Genomic DNA, 20,115 nt, shown 5'->3' with positions numbered 1-20,115 from the left:
TAACAAGATTTGTTATTTATCAAAAATTAAGTCACCATCAAAAATCTTTGGTATGCTGGTGACTCTTCTCTCAAAATAAAACCTACAAAAATCTTTAGCTGCTTTGCAAAATTAGTTGAATCCATACGAACTGATAATCCAACTATTTAATTTGATAACCCAGAGCATTCTGCCTATCTAGACCCAATAGAAATGGTGTATAAACTCTGTAGGTCATACTCAGGTTGTAATAAACAAGCAGTGTATTTGTGAAGGAAGGAAGATTATTACCTACTCAGGGTTGGTACTTTCTAAGACTAAAACCACAATTTAATGGTTTGGTATAAACCATTAAAGAAATGCCATCATCGTGCTCACCTGTAGAGGACCCATCTCATCTATATGTCTCGTCTTATACACACACTGACCACACACATCTCACAGCTTGTTCAGCAATGGGACAGTTAACTTCATGCTTTTTTTATTGTTTCCAGATAGATGATTATTTTGGAGGCGGAAGTGCTCAAAACATACTAATAATCCAAACACATTTATTTCCCCTGGTCATATAATTTAACAGCTCTTTGATAAGGGACAAATCAATTTCTCCCTTTAGGAATTTAGAGGTCTGTAGGTTCTTACTCAGAACTAAATGAAATGCAATTACATGAACACAGTTTTTTTAAATCTTCATTTTCAAAGAAGTGTAAAGGGGTATTATTCTACAAGTCATTCTTTTACTTTCTCAAAACACAATAAAAATCTCAAACAAATTAGATTAGAAATAAAGTTTAACATCACTTCTTCCTGCTAAAATATAATCATGTTGGCATCACATGCTCAAGAAAAACTTAAAACTATTATATTTGTTCCTGAGTTGAATTTTTATACTGGTAGAGCACTAATATTTTGAAATATCCTCTGATATAATTTATAAACTTGGTAATTTTATTTTATTTTTATTTCTCCCTCACATTTCCTTTTGTCATTAAGTGTAAACCTTGCGGGAGGCTGAGGGTTACTCCTCAGGGTAGGGAAGAGTAAACACTGCGTAGTACAAAGAATAACTGTTCAACTTTGGCATTCAAATTGAGATTTTAAGCTCTGTAGGGAACTAATAGTTGTGAAAATCAGGCTTTGAAGAGAAAAAATGATTTTCTCAGACTCTCAAAATCATATCTTCATAGGTTGAATTGCACGAAATGTTTAACATTCAACCATTTTTTGACAATGAAATGTAAATTTATTACTGTTCAATTTATAATGTATATCAAGAACGCAAGCTTGGAGAATTGACCCTAGATTACAGCACAGAGAAGAAAGGGAGGTCATGTGATGTGATATAAAGAAAATGCTTACCTTTCTGTTGCTAGAAGGAGGAGCCAAAGAGAGAATAGGGAGAAAGGTCTGTGAAGGCAGACACAAGATCAACTCCTGGGCGAGAGCAGTGGACAGGGAGATACACACCCAGGTGGGTTTGGGGCCAATTTCACTGCCTCACCACACAGAGCCTGAGGACTTTTCAAAACCCTTCACAATACCTTATGTTAACTGGATACAAGTAGGAGCATTTCTGGTTCCAAACTGCAAGGACTGAGTTACCCTAAATGGGCAAGTTTAAGTTCATTTCTTATAGGAGATCAATAAAAAGAAGAAATCAATTAAATTTTGAGGTATTCCATACTAGATTTAGATAAACATGGTCTCATAATGGGTTGCATTTAGAAAGAATGCAAACTTTTTCTATTTTTAACATGTTTGCTACTTTTTAACTGACTACCTAATTTGCAGTCTTTTGTGTCCTTAGTATACAATAGTTCCAATATCAACAGCTGTAAAGTGAGACAATTCATTCATTGTCACATTGCTAGTTAACGGAAAAAAACATCAGAAGCAACATTCATATTTTCTGAGCTTGGTCCAGGGCACTTTCTAATAGTGTTACCTTATTTTTAAGCTGTAGTTATAAAGTGCTAAGACAATGATGCACCGAAGTTTACTGGACTAATGAGAAATTCTTCTTTTTAAAATGTTCTGGTCAAGACAGATGAATAGAAGTGTTCATATCTTGACAGAATGGTTTGTATATATATATATATATTAATTCTTAAGGGAGACCACAATCTCAATTCATCTCTACAATGGCTTTTATTGCCTCTTCTATGAAAAGGAATCAATACAAGGATCAAATTTCCATATTTTCAAAATGTGCTCATTTTAATTTGGCACAGTTCCCTCATTTCCTCTGCGGATGCCGAGAAAAGCACCTGTGTGAAAAAGGCTTATGTTAAACTTAGACAAAACAGGCCAAGGGCCTATAAGAAGACAAAAACAATCAGAATGTGTTGCGAAGAACAGTTGACCTTTCTGAACCTCCAAAGCCTCAGATTTGCATCTTCTGCATGAAGCTAGAGGCTAGACTCTTCCTGTCTTATCATCTGAAAATAATATATGCCTTTATGGCTGTCAAGATGATGAATTTAAAATCCTCTATTTATCAACCTTTAAACAAGATTACTGCTTGGTGAGTCCTTCAAAGCTTTTTGGCATCTTCACTAAATACAAATTGCAAAAGTTCGACACACAAGAATGGGTGGCAGCTCTTTAGACTGGCTTCTTAAGTAAATTAATTAATAGAAAGAATTCACGTCCAGATAAAACCAATGTGGCTGGCTTTCTCAGATTTGTTGGTTAGTGCATCCATCATTACTAGCAAGTGATTGGTGCAATGTAAAAGGAAACTTCCAGCTGTGCTTTAAATGGTTGGGTGTGTAGTTACGGAAATCCATACAACCATAAGCTCCCAGTGTTGAATTAGTAATTGTTCAGAACTGAATAAATATGTAGAAGTGTAAATAACTGAATGTAACACAATTCCCCAAAAAGTCCCATTGTTTCCCCGCTGCAATAAACATGGAGATTTCTTTTCCCATGCAGGAGCCACAGGAAAGGTGGTATTCAGTAGTAAGTAGAGGATCACTGACTCTCCAGATCACAGTATTTCACATGACCCCACATACAGGCTAACAGCAGTGTCCTGCCAAAGTATAACCCATGGGAAATAGGCCTTTGAGGTTGTTTAAAAGTGGCAGACTGTGAGAGAGAAGCATATTTCCTTTCTGGGAGCCTAATTTAGCTGGAAAATGAAGATAGGCTGAATGTGAGTTTCCTGTAGCTTCATGCATTATGTAATTTTATTAGACATAAAAACAAACTTCCTCTGAATGACTGATATTAACCAATTGAGATGTTTACTTTTATGTAAAATGTGACCTTCAAGCTATGTAAACACTATTATCCAATAAGAACACAAAATATTCATAGCTACCTAAAATGCTCATCCTGATCAGTCCAGTTATCAAATCCTGCAATGGAAATTGCTTTCACTAGGCATAAATTTCACTAGGCATGCATTGAGTCCCACAATATGTGTATGTATGTCAACAAATATTTGTGGAACATCCATTGTGGGCCATAGAATTGTTCAAGCCCTGGAGACATGAAGACAGGTAACACAGTATCTCTAACCCCAGGGAATTGTCATGCCAGAGTGGGGAACAGACATGTAGACAGGCAAACACTAAGATTAATGTGGGGTGTTATGATGGCTGAAAAGAAGCTGGGAGCTAAACCTGCTGTTGGTATATAAGTCTGAAATTCTCATGGCTCTGGCGACATTACCAGTTACTTGTAATATTAACGGACAAATCCTGCATCCTTTTCTATGAAGTGATCACAGGAAGCTGAAAAAGCAAGTATTATATTCTTCTCAGCACCATACGTTCATGCACTCTATAATTTAGATATATTTATTGATAGATATAGATATACAAAGAGACCAGTTTTCCTTCTAGGTCCATAAAGGAGTACAGTAAACTTACTAAACAATGTACAGTAAACTTGAAAAAGACAGTGACAGATAATATACAACAATTCTCTTTTGCCTTATACTACTTTTTTTTTTTTTTTTTATACAAACAGGGTGGTTTTACTCTGTCACCCAGGCTGGAATACAGTGGTGTAATCATAGCTCCCTGCAGCCCTGAGCTTCTGGGCTCAAGCCATCCTCCCCCCTCTGTCTCCTCAGCAACTGGGACTACAAGCAGCACACCACCATGCCCAGATAATTGTTTTTGGGTTATTTTAAGTTCTTTACTTATTTATCTTCCACCTCTCACCCTTTTTTTTTTTTGAGACAGAGTTTTGCTCTGTAGCCCAGGCTGGAGTGCAGTGGTGTGATCTCGGCTCACTGGAAGCTCTGCCTCCTGGGTTCAAGTGATTCTCCTGCCTCAGCCTCCCAAGCAGCTGGGACTACAAGCGCACGTCACCATGCCTGTCTAATTTTTTTTTTTTTTGTATTTTTAGTAGAGACGGGGTTTCACTGTATTGACCAGGCTGGTCTCGAACTCCTGTCCTCGTGATCCACCCACCTCAGCCTCCCAAAGTGCTGGGATTACAGGCTTGAGCCACCGCTCCCAGCCCGAAAAAATTTTTTTGTCAGGAAACAAGGAAACAACATCAAGCAGGGAAACGCTACTGACAGTATATTCAGGCTATTTTTCCAGTAGCCTCCCCTTAGAGCACAAATTATGAGTCCTCCTTAACAGAGTACAACAATGGGTTGTATAGCTGTTTTCCTGATCTCTAGTGAGAATAGGTTCCTGGGTTTAGCAAAAAAAAAAAAAAAAAAAAACAAAAACAAAACAAAAAAAAAGCTGTACTTTACACTTTTTTTTTTTTCTGTAATGTTTAGAGGTTATACTAAAGATGTTTAGAACTTATTCTGGGAAGCCAAGGGCTTCTGCATTTGCAGACATCACAGGAGAACACTGAGCCTCTGTGATGGGGGAGGTTTCTCGGCAAGGGAGGCAGCTTCTTATCACAGGTGGATTCCTTGTGGTGATAAGAAGGTGTTCGTTGGAGCTATTATATCCAAGAGACGCAAGATTACCTGGGGAGGAGGAACTCTTCACTCTCTGTTTAGATATTTGAAGCGGTGGGAAATTTCTGCTATAGATTTTCTCTTCCATTCAACTCTCAATGAGTTCCACAATGCTTCTAATGAAACTTCCTATGGCTTGCCGTATGTACCGCAAAACCAGGCTTACACCTAATCATAGAGTAAAACACAGTCAGTTCCACATTGCCCTACCCGTCACGATGTTAATTAGGGTGGGTGACACTGTAGGTGTGTTCTGCACTGGCCCTGAACAACACATGGTACCATCATCAAAAGTCAAACTGTACAAAAGCTTTTCCGCGCCATATTGACAGCTAGCTGTATTGTTCAGCCATAGAGGAAATGTTCTGGTTTATATGTGAACTTTCTAGAGATCGCATGATTCAAGGACAAGACAAATGGTTCTGGGGTCAAGCAGATATGAATTGAAGTCCCAGCTCTGTAATTTTTTGGCTGTGACCTGGGGTAATTCTGCAAAAGCATGTATTATGATGCCTAGTTTACAGACCAAGAAACTAAAGCCCAGAGGAGCTCCAGGAACACAATAAGAAAAGGAAGGTCTAGGAAGGATTCAAATGCAGATGCCACTTTACCATATTTTTCAAAACGTTGTGTCTTCTCCTCCCTGGGCTTTGAATGTTCCACTTGTTCAGATTACCATCTGTGATAAACCTACATTTACCTCTTCATTGTTGGCCACCTTAGTAACTAAGTGGTTCTACATCTTGAGGCCTCATTGACCACCACAGAGAAAGAAAATATCCTGAGTATCCTGGAAAAGGGATTTTTAGGTTCAATTCTACCTAGACTGCTGCTTTTTATTAGAAATGGAAGTGAGATCAGATTTTTAAACCTAGCTGCAATTACTGTGGTTAAAGCTGATGTGGAGGTCAAGTCGATTTGAAAATTTAAAAATATATGAAAAGACATTTAGAATCGTTGGAGATAAAGAGGAAAGAGCCTTAGAAAAATTTTCTCCTGGACATCTCTGGAGATCTTAGGAACAGTTAGCAAGAATAGGTCTTTTAGATTGGGATCTGTTGTCAACTTCCTGAGATAAAACCAGATGAACTGCCTGAAGAAAAGATAGTTCTTCCAACCAGTAGTTCATGCATAATAGTATATGTGCTGGAGTTAATAGGCTTGGCAAGACCCAAACATCCTGATTCCTTGACTTACCCCATGTGGAGGTAGATGGAAAAAGCAATCAAGAACAGGGGTGAAGGAATACAGAGCTATGCCTAACAGTTTGTGTTTGCTTTGACTGGTATTTTATGATATATTTGTATGAATGTGAATAAAAGTGGAGGGGGGTAGAGATTAAAATAATGGGGAGAAGAAGGGCAGAATTATGATAACTTGGTAAATAGTCCAAAACCAAAATAAGTGCTCCTTGGAAATTATAGCAGAGAGAATGAGTAGGAGGAAAGACTGATCTAGTGATAATGAATGTCATGGAGAAAATCAGGCTCACATTTTTTGGATGTGGAGAGCTGATTGGTTCAGGATGTTTGTAATGGAGAAACTCACATTCTCGCTTAATAAATCTTGCCTTGCAGAGCTACATATGAAAATTTCTTCTATACTATCTGCCCTGACTAGTATGTCTATAATGTCTTATCTGAAGCTTGGGGGCCAAATATGTTTCAGAATGTGGACTTTTTAAGATGTGAAAAGTAACCCAGGTATAGTCTAGAACAGTATCCTAGTATCAAATACAATAATATTTACACGAATGTATAAATACTATAAACAGCCTCCCATCCGTTCAGATCAGGTTTTGCTGCCAAATGAATTGAGATTAGGTCAGGTCAGATTTTGCCACCAGATGACCTCTGGAAAAACTTAAATTTTCCAGAGGATTTAAAAAATAGAACTATGAGATTGTGAACCTGTACAAATGGAAACTTTTACTTGACTATTCTACTAAACAAAAAATATCAGTTGATTTACAGGAAGATGGAAGACTTTGATTTGGGGAATGTGCTTGGGAATAGTGTACAGACAATAATAACAGTAGTTAACATTTCTTGAGCAATTACTATGTCATGGCACTATTCTAAGAGCTTAACATGAATTAACCCACTTGAGCCTCTTACAACATTACAAGATACTGTATTGATGTACTGATGGGCCAACTGACACGTGAATAAACTGAGGCACAGAACGTTTACGTAACTCTGCCAAATGCATACAACAATCAATTGGAAGGGCCCAAGTTTGAACATGAATTGATTCCTTTCCTGACTATTAATATAATTTTATGTTCTATAAAAGGAAAATAGGACTTATGTGTCATTCAAATTACATTACTCCTGACAATAGAAAACTAAGGGATATAGCTTACATTTTAAGTTAGTATAATACAGGCATAACTCAGAGATATTGCAGGCTCAGTTCCCGGGAATCAGAATAAAGTGAATATTGAAATAGAGAGTCACACGATATTTTTGGTTTTCCAATACATATAAAAGTTATGTTTACACTATACTGTAGTTGATTAAGTGTGCAACATGTTTAAAAAACAATGAACATACCTTAATTTTAAAATACTTTGTTGCTAAAAAGTGCTAACAATCATCTGAGCCTTCAGCAAGTCCTAATCTTGTTGCCAATAGAGCAACATGTGGCCACAGGCTACATACAGCCCAGGACAGTTCTGAATGTAGCCCAACAAAACTTTGTAAACTTCCTTTTTTTTTTTTTTTTTTTTTTTTGTTGAGACAGAGTCTCACTCTGTCACCCAGGTTGGAGTGCCGTGGCGCAATCTTGGCTCACTGCAGCCTCTGCCTCCCAGGTTCAAGCAATTCTCCTGCCTCAGCCTCCCAAGTAGCTGGGACTACAGGCGTGCACCACCACACCCAGCTAATTTTTTGTATTTTGAGTAGAGACAGGGTTTCACCATGTTGGCCATGTTGGCCAGGATGGTCTTGATCTCCTGACCTCGTGATCCACCTGCCTCGGCCTCCCAAAGTGCTGGGATTACAGGCGTGAGCCACCGCGCCCAGCAGTATTTGGTAAACTTTCTTAAAACATCATGAGATTTCTTTTGTAATTTTTTTTTTTTTTTAGCTCATCAGCTATTGTTAGTGTACTTTATGTGTGGCCCAAGACAATTCTTCCAATGCGGCCTAGGGAGGCCAAAAGATTGGATCCCCCTATGACAGATGGGTCTTACCCGGAGGTTGATGGCTGCTGACTGATATGGGTGGCTGAAGGTTTGGGGGGCCGTGGCAATTTTTTAAACTAAGACAATAAAAAAGTTAGCAGGATTGATTGACTCTTCCTTTCATGAATGTTTTCTCTGTAGCATGTGATGCTGTTTGGTAGCATTTTACTCACAGTAGAAACTTTTTCAAAATTGAAGTCGGTCCTCTCAGACCCTGCTGCTGATTTACCAACTAAGCTTATGGAACATTCTAAATCCTTTGTTGTTATTTCAACAAGGTTCACAGCATTTTCACCAGGAATAGATTCTATTTCAATAAAACACTTTCCATCTGCGAGCAACTCCTCATCCATTGAGGTTTTATCATGAGATTGCATGATACATATCTTTAGTCTCCATTTCTAATTCTAATTCTCTTGTTATTTCCACCATTTCTGTAGTTATCTTCTCCACTGAAGTCTTGAACCCCTCAAAGACATTCATGAGGGTTGGAATCAACTTCCTCCATACTCTTGTTAATATTGATAATTTGACTTCATCCCACAAATCACAAAGGTTCTTTATGACATCTGGAATGGGGAATTCTTTCCAGCAGGTTTTCAATTTACTTTACCCAGATCTATCAGAAGAATCACTATGTATGGAAGCTATAACCTTACAAAATGTATTTCTTAAATAATAAGACTTAAAAGTCAAAATTACTCCTTGAGCCACAGACTGCAGAAGAGATGTTATGTTAGCAGGTGTGAAAACAACATTAATCTCCTTGTACATCTCTATCAAAATTTTTGGGTGACCAGGTACATTGTCGATGAGCAATAATATTTTGAAAATAATATTTTTCTCTGAGTGGAGATCCCAGTAGTAAGTTTGAAACATTCAGTAAGCCATGCTATAATCTGATGTGCTGTTATTCAGGCTTTGTTGTTCCATTTATAGAGCACAGGCAGAGTAGATTTAGCATCTCTTAAGGACGCTAGGATTTTGGAATGGTAAACGCACATTGGCTTTAACTTAACGTTATCAGCTGTATTAGCTCCTAACAAGAGTCATCCTGCCCTTTGAAGCCAGGCATTTATTTCTCCTCTCTAGCTATGAAAGTCCTAGATGGCATCTTCTTCCAATAGAAGGCTGTTTTGGTGCCATTGAAAATCTGTTGTTTAGTGTAGCCACCTTCATTAGTTATCTTAGCTAGATCTTCTGGATAACTTGCTACAGCTTCTACATCGATACTTCCTGTTTCAGTTTGCACTTTGTGTTATGGAAACAGCTTCTTTCTTTAATCCTCATGAACCAACCTCTGCTAGCTTCCAGCTTTTCTACTGCAGCTTCCTTACCTCTCTCAGCCTTCGTTGAATTGAAGAGTGTCAGAGTTTTGCTCTGATTTGCCTTTGGCTTAAAGGGATGTTGTGGCTGGTTTGTACTCCTATCCAGACACTGAAACTTTCTCCATATCAGCAGTAAGGCTGTTTTCTTTTCTTATCATTTATGTTTTCACTGAATAGCACTTTCATTTCCCTTCAAGAACTTTTCTTTGCATTCACAACTTGGCTAAACAGGGCAAGAGGCCTAAACTTTGGCCTAGCTTGGCTTTCAGCATGCCTTCCTCACTAAGCTTAATCCTTTCTAGCTTTTGATTTAAAGCGAAACACGTGTAATTCTTCCTTTTACTTGAACACTTAAAAGCCATTAAGGGTCATTAAATAGCCTGATTTTAATATTGCTGTGTCTCAGGAAATAGACAGCCTAGAGGAGAAGGAGAAAGATGGGGAAATGGTCAGTCAGCGGAGCTGACTATTTATAGACCCACATACTATTTATAGATTAAGTTTCCTGTCTTATATGGGTGCAGTTCATGGCACCCCAAAACAATGACAACGGTAACATCAAAGATTATCAATTGCAAAACACCACAAAAGATACAATAATAATGAAAGAGTTTGAAACATTATGAGAATTACCTAAATGTGACATAGAGATGCAAAGTGAGCACATGCTGTTGAAAAAATGGCACTAAAACCGGGCATGGTGGCTCACACCTGTAATCCCAGCACTTTGGGAGGCTTAGGTGGGTAGGTCACTTGAGCCTGGGAGTTGGAAACTAGCCTGGGCAATATAGTGAGACCTCGTCTTTACAAAATACAATTAGTTAGGTGTGGCGATGGGCACCTGTAGTCCCAGTATTCGGGAGGCTGAGGTGGGAGGATCACCTGAGTCCAGGAGGTCTAGGCTGCCGTGAACTGAGATCGCTCCACTGCATTCCATTTGGGGCGACAGAGCAAGACCCTGTCTCAAAAGCAAAAACCAAAACAAAACAAACTCAATGGCATTGGTACACTTACCTAGTGCCGGGTTGCCAGACACCTTCAATTTGTAAAAAATTAAAAAGAAAAAAAATGCAATATCTACAAATTGCAATAAAGTGAAGCCCGATTAAATGAGATATGTCCCTACCTTTCAAGGTGCTTGCTTTTATCATGGAGTGTCCTTTTTTATTTGAGAACAGCTGAAGTTTTGTATCTTGAAACTGAGTAAATTAACAGATTATTGACACAAACCATGTTAGCATGAGCAACATAAAAAGAATCAAGCATTTGCATTTCTCCTTGAGAGTAGGCACTGGTTTTTAGTCATTGTTTTATCCCTAAGGCCTAACTTAGAGGCTTGTATATACTACACTCTCTGTGGGATGAATGAATATGTCCCAACCTCAAAAAAGTCCCACAATGAAGGAGTCCCATTCAAAAATGCTACTTTGCATTACTCCATTTATGCTTTCCTCTTGGTTGATGTTAATCCATTAGTTTTTAGTAAATCAAACTTTTATATTGGTTTATATTTATATAAAAGTGTAGCATTGATGAGGAGGGGGTAGTTAACCGCTTTGCATTTAGCTGAATGTATTATTTTAGCTGGTCCCTCCCGACTCCTAGTCATGCTTATATGTGTGTGTGTGTATATGTGTTTGTGTATGTGTGTGTGTCTCTGTGTATATATGTGTAAGTGCATGTGTGTGTATATGTATGTATATATATGTGTGTGTACATGTGCATGCATATGTGTATATGTGTGTATATGTTTGTGTATATGTGTATATGTGTGTTTCTGTGTGTATATATGTGTATATGTGTGTATGTCTGTGTATATGTGTGTGTGCTTGTGTGTATATGTGTGTATGTGTATATGTGTGTATATGTGTGTATGTGTATATGTGTGTATATGTGTGTGTATGTGTGTGTGTATATATTGTGCATGTGTATGTGTGTGTGTGTATCTATGAACATGTAATATGTAACATCTCCAGATTAGATCAGGCCTTATTCCAGCAGCTCTTGGAAAATGATGCAGCTTATCCAGTTTGACTGCTCTGGATACCTGACTGCCAGAGTCAGGTGCTTTCACCTGGTTCCCATGACTATCTCTGACAATATCTGAAGAGTTCTTTGACTCAGAACCTTGTCGAGATGATTAAGGTGAGAATCCCTGAAACCATATCACAGGACGAACTACATAGAATTTTTTTAAGTTACCTTGAACAAAATATGAACTTATAGTATTAATGTCCAATATTTAGTCATTCAGAAATTTGCGGATAAGAAAAAAATCTTCCAGAACGCATCCATATTTTGCACCACTGCCATGGATCCACGGCTCCCGGCTTATCCTGTTCTGTCTCAGTTTCAGACCGTAAATGGTAGAGTCACTCTCTTGTCTCAGTGCTTCGGTACTCAAAGCAGATTCTCAGTATCTCTATCTGCAGTTGTGCAAAAGGCTTTCCTCAGAGCACAGCATCATTCTCACAGAGCTTCTACAGTTAACTGGACTTTGCTACTCCATAGGAAAGTGCTGAGACTTCAGAGTGTTACTCTTTTCCAAAGCTTCCTCTCCAAAATGACTAGATGACTGCTCCTTCCTGTAGCTTTTCCTCTGCTATTCTATCTTACAAGATAATCACTTGCCATCTCTCTCCGCATCCCTCTGTCCCTCTATCAGCTCTCTACTACAGTGGATAGATGCACTATTTTGACAGAGAATGCCAGTTTCAGGTAGGGTAAGACCAGGTAAAGGATTGCCCATTGGCTAGCAGCCACTCACTCTCTGTTACTTTCTGTGGCACATCCTTATACTTCCTCTCTGGTTATTCTTGGATCCTACAGACATATGTCTATACATGCAGAAATACACACACCTGCACTCCTATACCATCCTTGTGGAGAGAGGAGAATTTGATAATTTAAGATGTCCTATTTGCTTTTCACACATTTCTTACACCAGTTGTTAATATAAAACCATTTTATAAATAGTTTTTTTCAGTTTTAATTAAAACCTTAACTTGCCAACATTCTTATTTTACCCATTTGAGAGATTTGCGCTCATACACAAATACTTAATTCTGTGATTTATCACCAATGGATAAATCACAGAATTTTTCTGAAAATATAAACCCCAGAATTTATATTTTGCTGATATATCATCATTAATGATGATGATTATCATTATCATCATCAATTATCATAATTTCTGGGAAGCTAAAAAAACTAAAGAGTTTTTTTTTTTTTGAGATGGTGTTTTTGCTCTGTTGCCAAGGCTGGAGTGTAATGGCACGATCTCGACTCACTGCAACCTCCACCTCCTGGATTCAACCAATTCTCCCGCAAACTCAAATCCTGAATGCCTGCGATTACAGGTGCTTGCCACCACACCCAGCTAATTTTTGTAGTTTTAGCAGAGATGAGGTTTCACTATGTTGGCCAGGCTGGTCTCGGACTCTTGACCTCAGGTGATCCACCCGTCTTGGCCTCCCAAAGTGCTAGGATTACAGGCATGAGCCACCATGCCTGGCTGCTAAAGAAGTATTAATGAGTTATTTTTGCTCACATTTGGTCCTTTTTCTCTGTAAGAAAGAACTGGCGACTGGGCTTGGTGGCTCATGCCTGTAATCCTAGCACTTTGGGAGGCTGAGGTGGGAGGATCACTTGAGCCCAGGAGTTTAAGGTCAGCCTGGTCAACAGGGTGAAACCTGATTTCTCCAAAAAGACAAAAACTAGCCAGGCATCGTGGTGTGCACCTGTAGTCCCAGCTACCTGGGAGGCTGAGGAAAGTGAGGCTGCAGTGAGTCGTGCTCATACCACTACACTCCAGCTTGGGCAGCAGAGTGAGACTCTGTCGGAAAGGAAAGGAGAAAGGAGAAAGGAGTAAAAGGGAAAAGAAAGGAAAGGAAAGGAAAAGGAAAAAGGAGAAAAAAGGAAAGAAAAAGAAAGGAAAGGAAAGGAGAAAAGAGGAAGGAAAAGGAAAGGAAAGGATAAAAGAAAAGAAGGAAGGAAAGAAAGAAAGAAAGAAAGAAAGAAAGAAAGAAAGAAAGAAAGAAAGAAAGAAAGAAAGAAAGAAAGGAAGGAAGGAAGGAAGGAAGGAAGGAGAGAGAGAGAGAGAGAGAGAAAGAAAGAAAGAAAGAAAGAAAGAAAGAAAGAAAGAAAGAAAGAAAGAAAGAAAGAAAGAAGGAAAGAAAGAAAGAGTAGGGGAGGAAGAAAGGGAAGGAAGAGAAAGAAGGAAGAGTAGGAAGGGAAGGAAGGAAAAGGAAGGAAAGGAAAAAAGAACTGACAAGGTAGTTAAGTAGTTTGGGGGTCATGATGACATTAGTATACTAGATAAACTTCACTCCAACCCATTCACCTACTAAAGAAGACACTATAATCACCATCATTGCCTCCAATTTAACTCAACAAGAATTTAGCACTTACCTTGTACCCACTATCTGACAACATAGATGGAGAGTGAGTTCTTATACAAGGCATAAGAAGCTTAAATGTCAACATGTGCATTAACAACACAAGGCATTAAGTATTAAAATAGTCTAGAATAAATGCTCAGAAGTCCAAAATCCCTAATACAATCATAGAATTGTAGAGTCAGGGAAGTATTTCATTAATTTATGGATTAACATTTTTCTTTTATAAATGAAGAGACTAACAGACAAGGAGGGGCTGATTTGTCCAAGGTTTCAGGAAATTACTGTAGTGGCCATCCATATGAGTGTAGGCCCTGAACCTCCTCTTGCTTCTTTTGGGAGCTGCCTTCTCTCTCCTTACTGGGTTGTGTAATTCATTCCCTGCCTCTCGGATGGTATTCACTTGCCAGAGAGTGTATCTTAGAACATATAAATAATTTTTTAAACTTTGTGATGTATGTGGTAGCCACGCTGGAAATGCTGACACTACTGTCATTAAACATAGCTGTGCACTAAAAAGTACATGCTACTAAAAATATTTCTTCTTATTTATGTTGATATTGATGATGAAGAGACTTTTAGTCTCTTCAGATGATAAATATGAAAGCCAATTTGGATCTCAACGAATTGGATTCTGTGTTAGTTCTCTAGCCAAATAATAATTGATTAAACTTCCTCAATATCAACATGTTACAATTAATAACTTCTTAATGTTCGTCAAAATCAATAAATTGCATGTGAAACAACCAGCTTCTTATTCTGCTTAGAATTTTGATACAGTTGTGACTTTCCCTAGATTTTTCCATAAGTTTGATTTTTATGATTTGCTTTATTTTAAGCTATCTTCTAGATAACATTATTCAGTTTATTAAAACTCTTACTAAGAAAATGACAACAAAATGAGACTTGTAATAATGGGGAGGGGCCTTTGTTTATTATTTATTTATTTATGCATTATTACATTCACTCGTATTCCTGATTTCCTTTAATTTCTGTTATAAATCACATTGCTTAAGTACATGGCAACGCTGAAAGTTTAAACATGGTCAGGTGCGGTGGCTCATGCCTATAATCCCAGCACTTCGGGAGGCCAAGGCAGGCAGATCTCTTGAGCCAAGAGTTCAGAATCAGCCTAGGCAACATGGCAAAACCCCCTCTCTACATAAAAGTACAAAAAGTTAGCCTGGTGTGGCGGCACATGCTTGTAGTCCCAGCTACCCAGGAGGCTGAAGTAGGAGGATCACCTGAGCCCAGGAGGTAGAGGCTGAAGTGAGCTGGGATCACACATCACACTATTGCACTCTAGCGTGGGCAATAGGGTGAAACCCTGTCTTAAACAAACAAACAGACAAACAAAGCAAGGAGGAAAGAAAGCTTAAACATCAATTACATAGTTCACTCACTTATTCAGAGATGAACCTTGTCATCTAAATGAGCCAATGGGATGTCGGGAGTCTTTGTTGAAGTTAGCGGGAAAGACAAGCTGCCTGTTTTTCTGTAGTAAATAAATACAGGTAGAAACGTTCTTTGACACTAGACAGAAAAGAGAAGAATTCTCTCTAGAATATAATGGCAGCCATCTGAGTACCAGAATAGTATCAGACTTAGGAAGAAGCTGGCACTGTAAAGGGAGAGCAAAGAGACCAAAAGAAGCCACATTTTCAGTCACATTATTGAGGCCACTAGATCAAGACTTGCCTGAAGCTATCTCTGAATCCAATACATTCTCTTTATTAGTTAAGCCAGTTGGAGTTGGGCTTTCAGGTTGTTGAACAAAAACAGTACTGAATCATACACTATTATTGACATTTGGTATAAAGAAAAGTTTTGCTCACTGTGGCAGACCCTATTAGTCACCTACATAAAAATAACTCTTCTTCCTTGCCAACGGAACTCCAATTTTATTCATAGTTCATTCATACAATATTTTAGGGGTCCTCCCCCACCCACTTCAGAATGCTAATTTTCGTTAGTCTTAACCAATCATAGTGATGATTTTTTTTTCTTTGTCAAGGGCTGCTTTAGGAATATGATAGACATACACACACAAAAATATGAGGTAAATTCTGTTGCAAGCATCACGGAAGTTTTCCTAACTTTTAAAAAGATGAGACAAGACAGGACTTTCTCTTCCAACTTTCAGACAATGCCTTGTGAAGAATGTAACCACCTTGCAAATAGAAAGGAGAAACAAAAGAACCCCAGAGAAGCCAACCTGGCTCCCCAGAGCTACCAAATGAGCTAAGCCTGGAATTCCCCCAGGTTTCACCTTAGGTACAATAACAAACTTCCCATTGTATAAGTTGCTGATAGTCACATATCCTGTTATTTGGAGCTAAATCACTCTGACCAATATATTCACAGACAATATTGATTCTTTGAGGCTAACCTCAAGTAAAATATTACGTTACTTAATTGATTAAAGCTAATCTGAGTCCTAAAGAGGAAACAAGTACTTTCACTGTTTTTGGCACACTTTGTCATTTGATGGTTTGATTTAAGTGGTTTGAAGAACTGAGGTGACCAATGAATACATAATGCAGATTAAATTTAAATAATTTCTATATCTTAAGCCTGAGATGAAATAGAAAATTGGCCTGCTGAAAATGAATGTGTGCCCTAAGCCTTTGTTTATCCAGGTGGTTAGAACCAGAAAACCCTGGGAGGGTCATCTGGGGAAGCAGCCAGAACAAATGCCCACAAGTCTTAATGGTAACCGTGCTGCCAGTTCCTAAGATTCTTAGCATTTGCTAGATCAGAAATTAATAATAGATGGAAACAAAAAAGAATGAGACACCTGGCTTGTTGCTTTATCTTTTAAAGCCAGGAATATTCCATAAACAATTGAGAAGTGCTTAGCATATGACCCCCATGGGGATGTTGTGATCCCAGATCAGCAGGAGATGCTAGTGGGACAAGACTCCCATGACTTATATATTTACCTGATGGTAGAGGCAGGATGGAGTGATGTGGTTGAAAAGTTGCCTGCATGTTTCAGACCTATCTGAACAATGGATAGGTGCTCCTATCTATACAAAGATTCTGGTGGTATCATTCGTAATACTAGCAATAAGAGGCAAATATTTACTCGGCTTTGGTGTAATTGCTGAACAAGTTCTTAGTAAAATGACATGGATAGGTGCTCTGTAAATGTTTATCTTTCCCCCACTTTCCTTTTATCCCCCTCTTTCCTCTTATCTCACAAGTACAGGGGAGGAAGCTATGGGAAAAAAAAAATCATAGCCATGGAAGTTTTTGACATCTCTAAAAATTATATTATTTTTCTATTATTAATGTACAACACATCTCAAATACATACAACAAAACTTATATACAACAACACAAGCATTTTGCTGAGTATTCCATCCATCCTCTAGACAAGTTTTTATGCCTCTCTAAAGTGCCTTGGATTTGAGTCTAACCTGAAAATAGCTCTGTTACCATTAGCTTTAACAATGTTCTCAAGGAATATAACTTACCTCATAAAGTACATAACTATTGAAAAAAAACCTATGAAAATTAATATTTATAGTAGAATATCAGAAGATTTCCTTAACTAAAAAAAGCTTGTTTGAGTCCCCTCTTGGAGAATTTCTCTATAACTTTGGAATTATCTTTTGTAATTTCAAGATGAAATTGAATCCTGATATGAAAAAAGTAAAATCAAGCTGATAAAATTGGAATGGCATTCCACAAGGAGGAGGAATTGAAAGAAGAGTATTCCACAAGCTGTCCTCAAGAACAGGGCATTTTTATGCTGCCAAGTTAGCTTAGCAGAGACATCCGTGTCCCCCAGCCCAGCCTTGAGTCAATTTCTTACTGTTGTTTCATTACAGTAAAATTTAAACTAAAAGCAAGTAGCGCAAAGTAAAAGTGAAAGAAAGTTGATAAAAATAAAGTTAGATTTGATTGTTCATATTGAAGAAGATTGATAAGCAGTCATTGCTTTTGTCAGTTCTTCCTCTCAAGTGTGCAAGGGCCCTCCCAGTTTGACATTAGTTTTAAGCACTTCAACTCTGCTATTGCTTCTCGTTCGCTTAAACCACTTTCATGGCTCTCCCCCCAAAACCTATTTTTCCCTTGGTATCTTCTGAACTGAACCCTGTAGATTCCAACAATAAATGTCCAAGTGCTCAGGCGTGCCACTACAAAGCCCATTTGTATTATCTTACTACAAGAAAAACTTCAGCCAAATGAAATTAAAAGGTGTTTAATTGAGCAATGAATGATTCACGAATCGGGCAGCCCCCAGAATCACAGCAGATTCAGAGTCTCCAGTGCAGCCACGTGGTGGAAGATTTATAGACAAAAAAAGGGAAATGGGGCATACAGAAATTTTAAGTGAGGTACAGAACAGCAGGATTGGTTACAGCTCCGCCTTTGCCTTATTTGAACACAATTTGAACACTCGGCAATGCATGAGTGGTTGAAGTACTGCCGCTGCAATTGGCCAAGACTCAGCTATCATTACAGGTGCATACTCCTGAGTTAGATTTTCAATTTTTGTCTACCTATTAAGCTAGGTTGCAGTTTGTCCTCAAGGACTCAAATGTAGAAGTATGGAGTCCTCAGGCCACATTTAGTTGCTTTAACAATCTGATAAGTGACTCCTCATCAGCTTGTTACTTCCTTGTGGCTATTATATCTCTTAAAGTGACTTAAACTGATGAGGAAACATGGGGTTTGGACATGTCCTTGATAAACTAGTACTGCACAGAGATTGAGAACATACTCTGTGAAAGAGAATTATAAGGATGCGGAGGTGAAGGAAGTTGCAGGAGCATGTTGCATGACCTAATAGGGGTGGGGATAATTAGACAAAGTTAAAAGGTATTTAGAAGTTTAAATCAACAGAACTTTGTGAAAAGACAGATGAAGAGCATGGAGAAACTGGGTAAGAGATAAACTTCAGAGGTTAGATAATGAGTTCAGTTTTTGACATGTTATATCTGAGGTGCTTATAAGATATCTCAGTAGGAGTTTAGAGTCTAGAGCTCAGGTCTGACCTAGAGTTGTAAATTTGGCATTATTCATACCAATAGATTGCAACCAAGACCACGGGGGGCAATGAAATGACCTATAGAGAGGGAGAAGAAAGTTTAAGACGAGGAGTTCAAGAATCTCCATGCAGTCATTTCTCTGAGGAAAAGCTCACAGGGGACCAAAGGAGTAGGCAGGAAGTTTGGAGAAAAAGAGTGTCCCGTTACCAAAATGAAGGAAAGAGTGCTCTGTGGAAGACTGTCAACAGGGCAAGTGTTTAGAGGTCAAGTAGGTGAACTTGAAGTAAATCCATTGGATTTGGTGACCTTGGTAACCTCAGTAAGGCCAAGTTTAGTAAGGCCCTTTTGAAAACAAAAATTAGATTGTAATAGGTTGACATAAGAAAAATACAGCAGTCCCCTTTTATGCATGGTTTTGCTTTCTTCAGTCTCAGTTATGTGAAGTAAACCATGGTCTGAAAATAGGTGAGTATAGTACAATAAGATATTGAGAGAGAGAGAGATCATGTTCACATAACTTTTATTATAGTATTTTGTTATAATTGTTCTATTTTACTATTAGTTATTTTTGTTAATCTTTTATTGTGCCTAATTTATAAATTAAACTTTATCAGAGGTATGTGTGTACAGGAAGAAAACACAGTATATATGAAGTTTGGTACTATCTGTGGTTTCAGGCATCCATGGGGGGTCTTGGAACTATCCCCCAAGAATGAGTAGGGACTACTGTAGAGGAAAGGGGAACAGCACAGACAACTCATCCAAGAGGTTTGACTGTGAAGGGGAGAGGAGTGACAGAGTAATAGCTGAAAAGGCATTAAATAGCCTAAGAATTTGATTTTCTGTTTAAAATGGTAGCAATTAAATGTTTAAATGCTTATGGCTTGGAGCCAGTAGAAAGATTAACATTTACAAAGAAGAGGGAACTATAATGGTTTAAGATTCCAGAGGAGGCAGGAGGGTCTGTAATCCAGATCTCTCTGGATGTCTGGAAACCCTCAGTTGCCCTTAGTTGAAATCGAAGTCCACTGGCGACAATGCACTAAATGAGATTTCTGGCTCTCCTATAATGGGTAGATTTTCTTCATTATTCAGATGTTCTTTGTTTTTTCCCTTCTCTATTCATTTCCTGTTGCTACTATGACAAATTATAGTATAATAGCTTAGTAGCTTAAAATGACACAAATTTTTGATCTTATAGTTCTTTTTTTTTTTTTTTTTTTTTTGAAACAGAGTCTCACTCTGAGTGAAGTGGCGCAAACTTGGCTCACTGCAGCCTCCG

The 20,115-nt window shown here is 38.2% G+C and overlaps 2 protein-coding genes across 2 annotated transcripts in view; both read left to right on the top strand.

Annotated features, from left to right (window-relative positions):
* CCDC192 (coiled-coil domain containing 192) overlaps positions 1–20,115 on the top strand; it is a 248,717-nt gene that overhangs the window by 214,785 nt on the left and 13,817 nt on the right. The window lies entirely within an intron of this gene.
* The window catches only part of ISOC1 (isochorismatase domain containing 1), a 1,173,170-nt gene continuing 1,171,947 nt past the window's right edge, over positions 18,893–20,115 (top strand). Inside the window, exon 1 of the mRNA XM_050795760.1 lies at positions 18,893–18,896. The gene's annotated coding sequence lies outside the window, so the exon portion shown is untranslated. The remainder of the gene's footprint in view (positions 18,897–20,115) is intronic.

The sequence above is a fragment of the Macaca thibetana genome, chromosome 6 (assembly GCF_024542745.1).
Source record: "Macaca thibetana thibetana isolate TM-01 chromosome 6, ASM2454274v1, whole genome shotgun sequence".
Lineage (NCBI taxonomy): Eukaryota > Metazoa > Chordata > Mammalia > Primates > Cercopithecidae > Macaca > Macaca thibetana.
The sequence above is the reverse complement of the archived record's forward strand: the minus strand, read 5'-3'. Positions and strand labels throughout refer to the sequence as shown.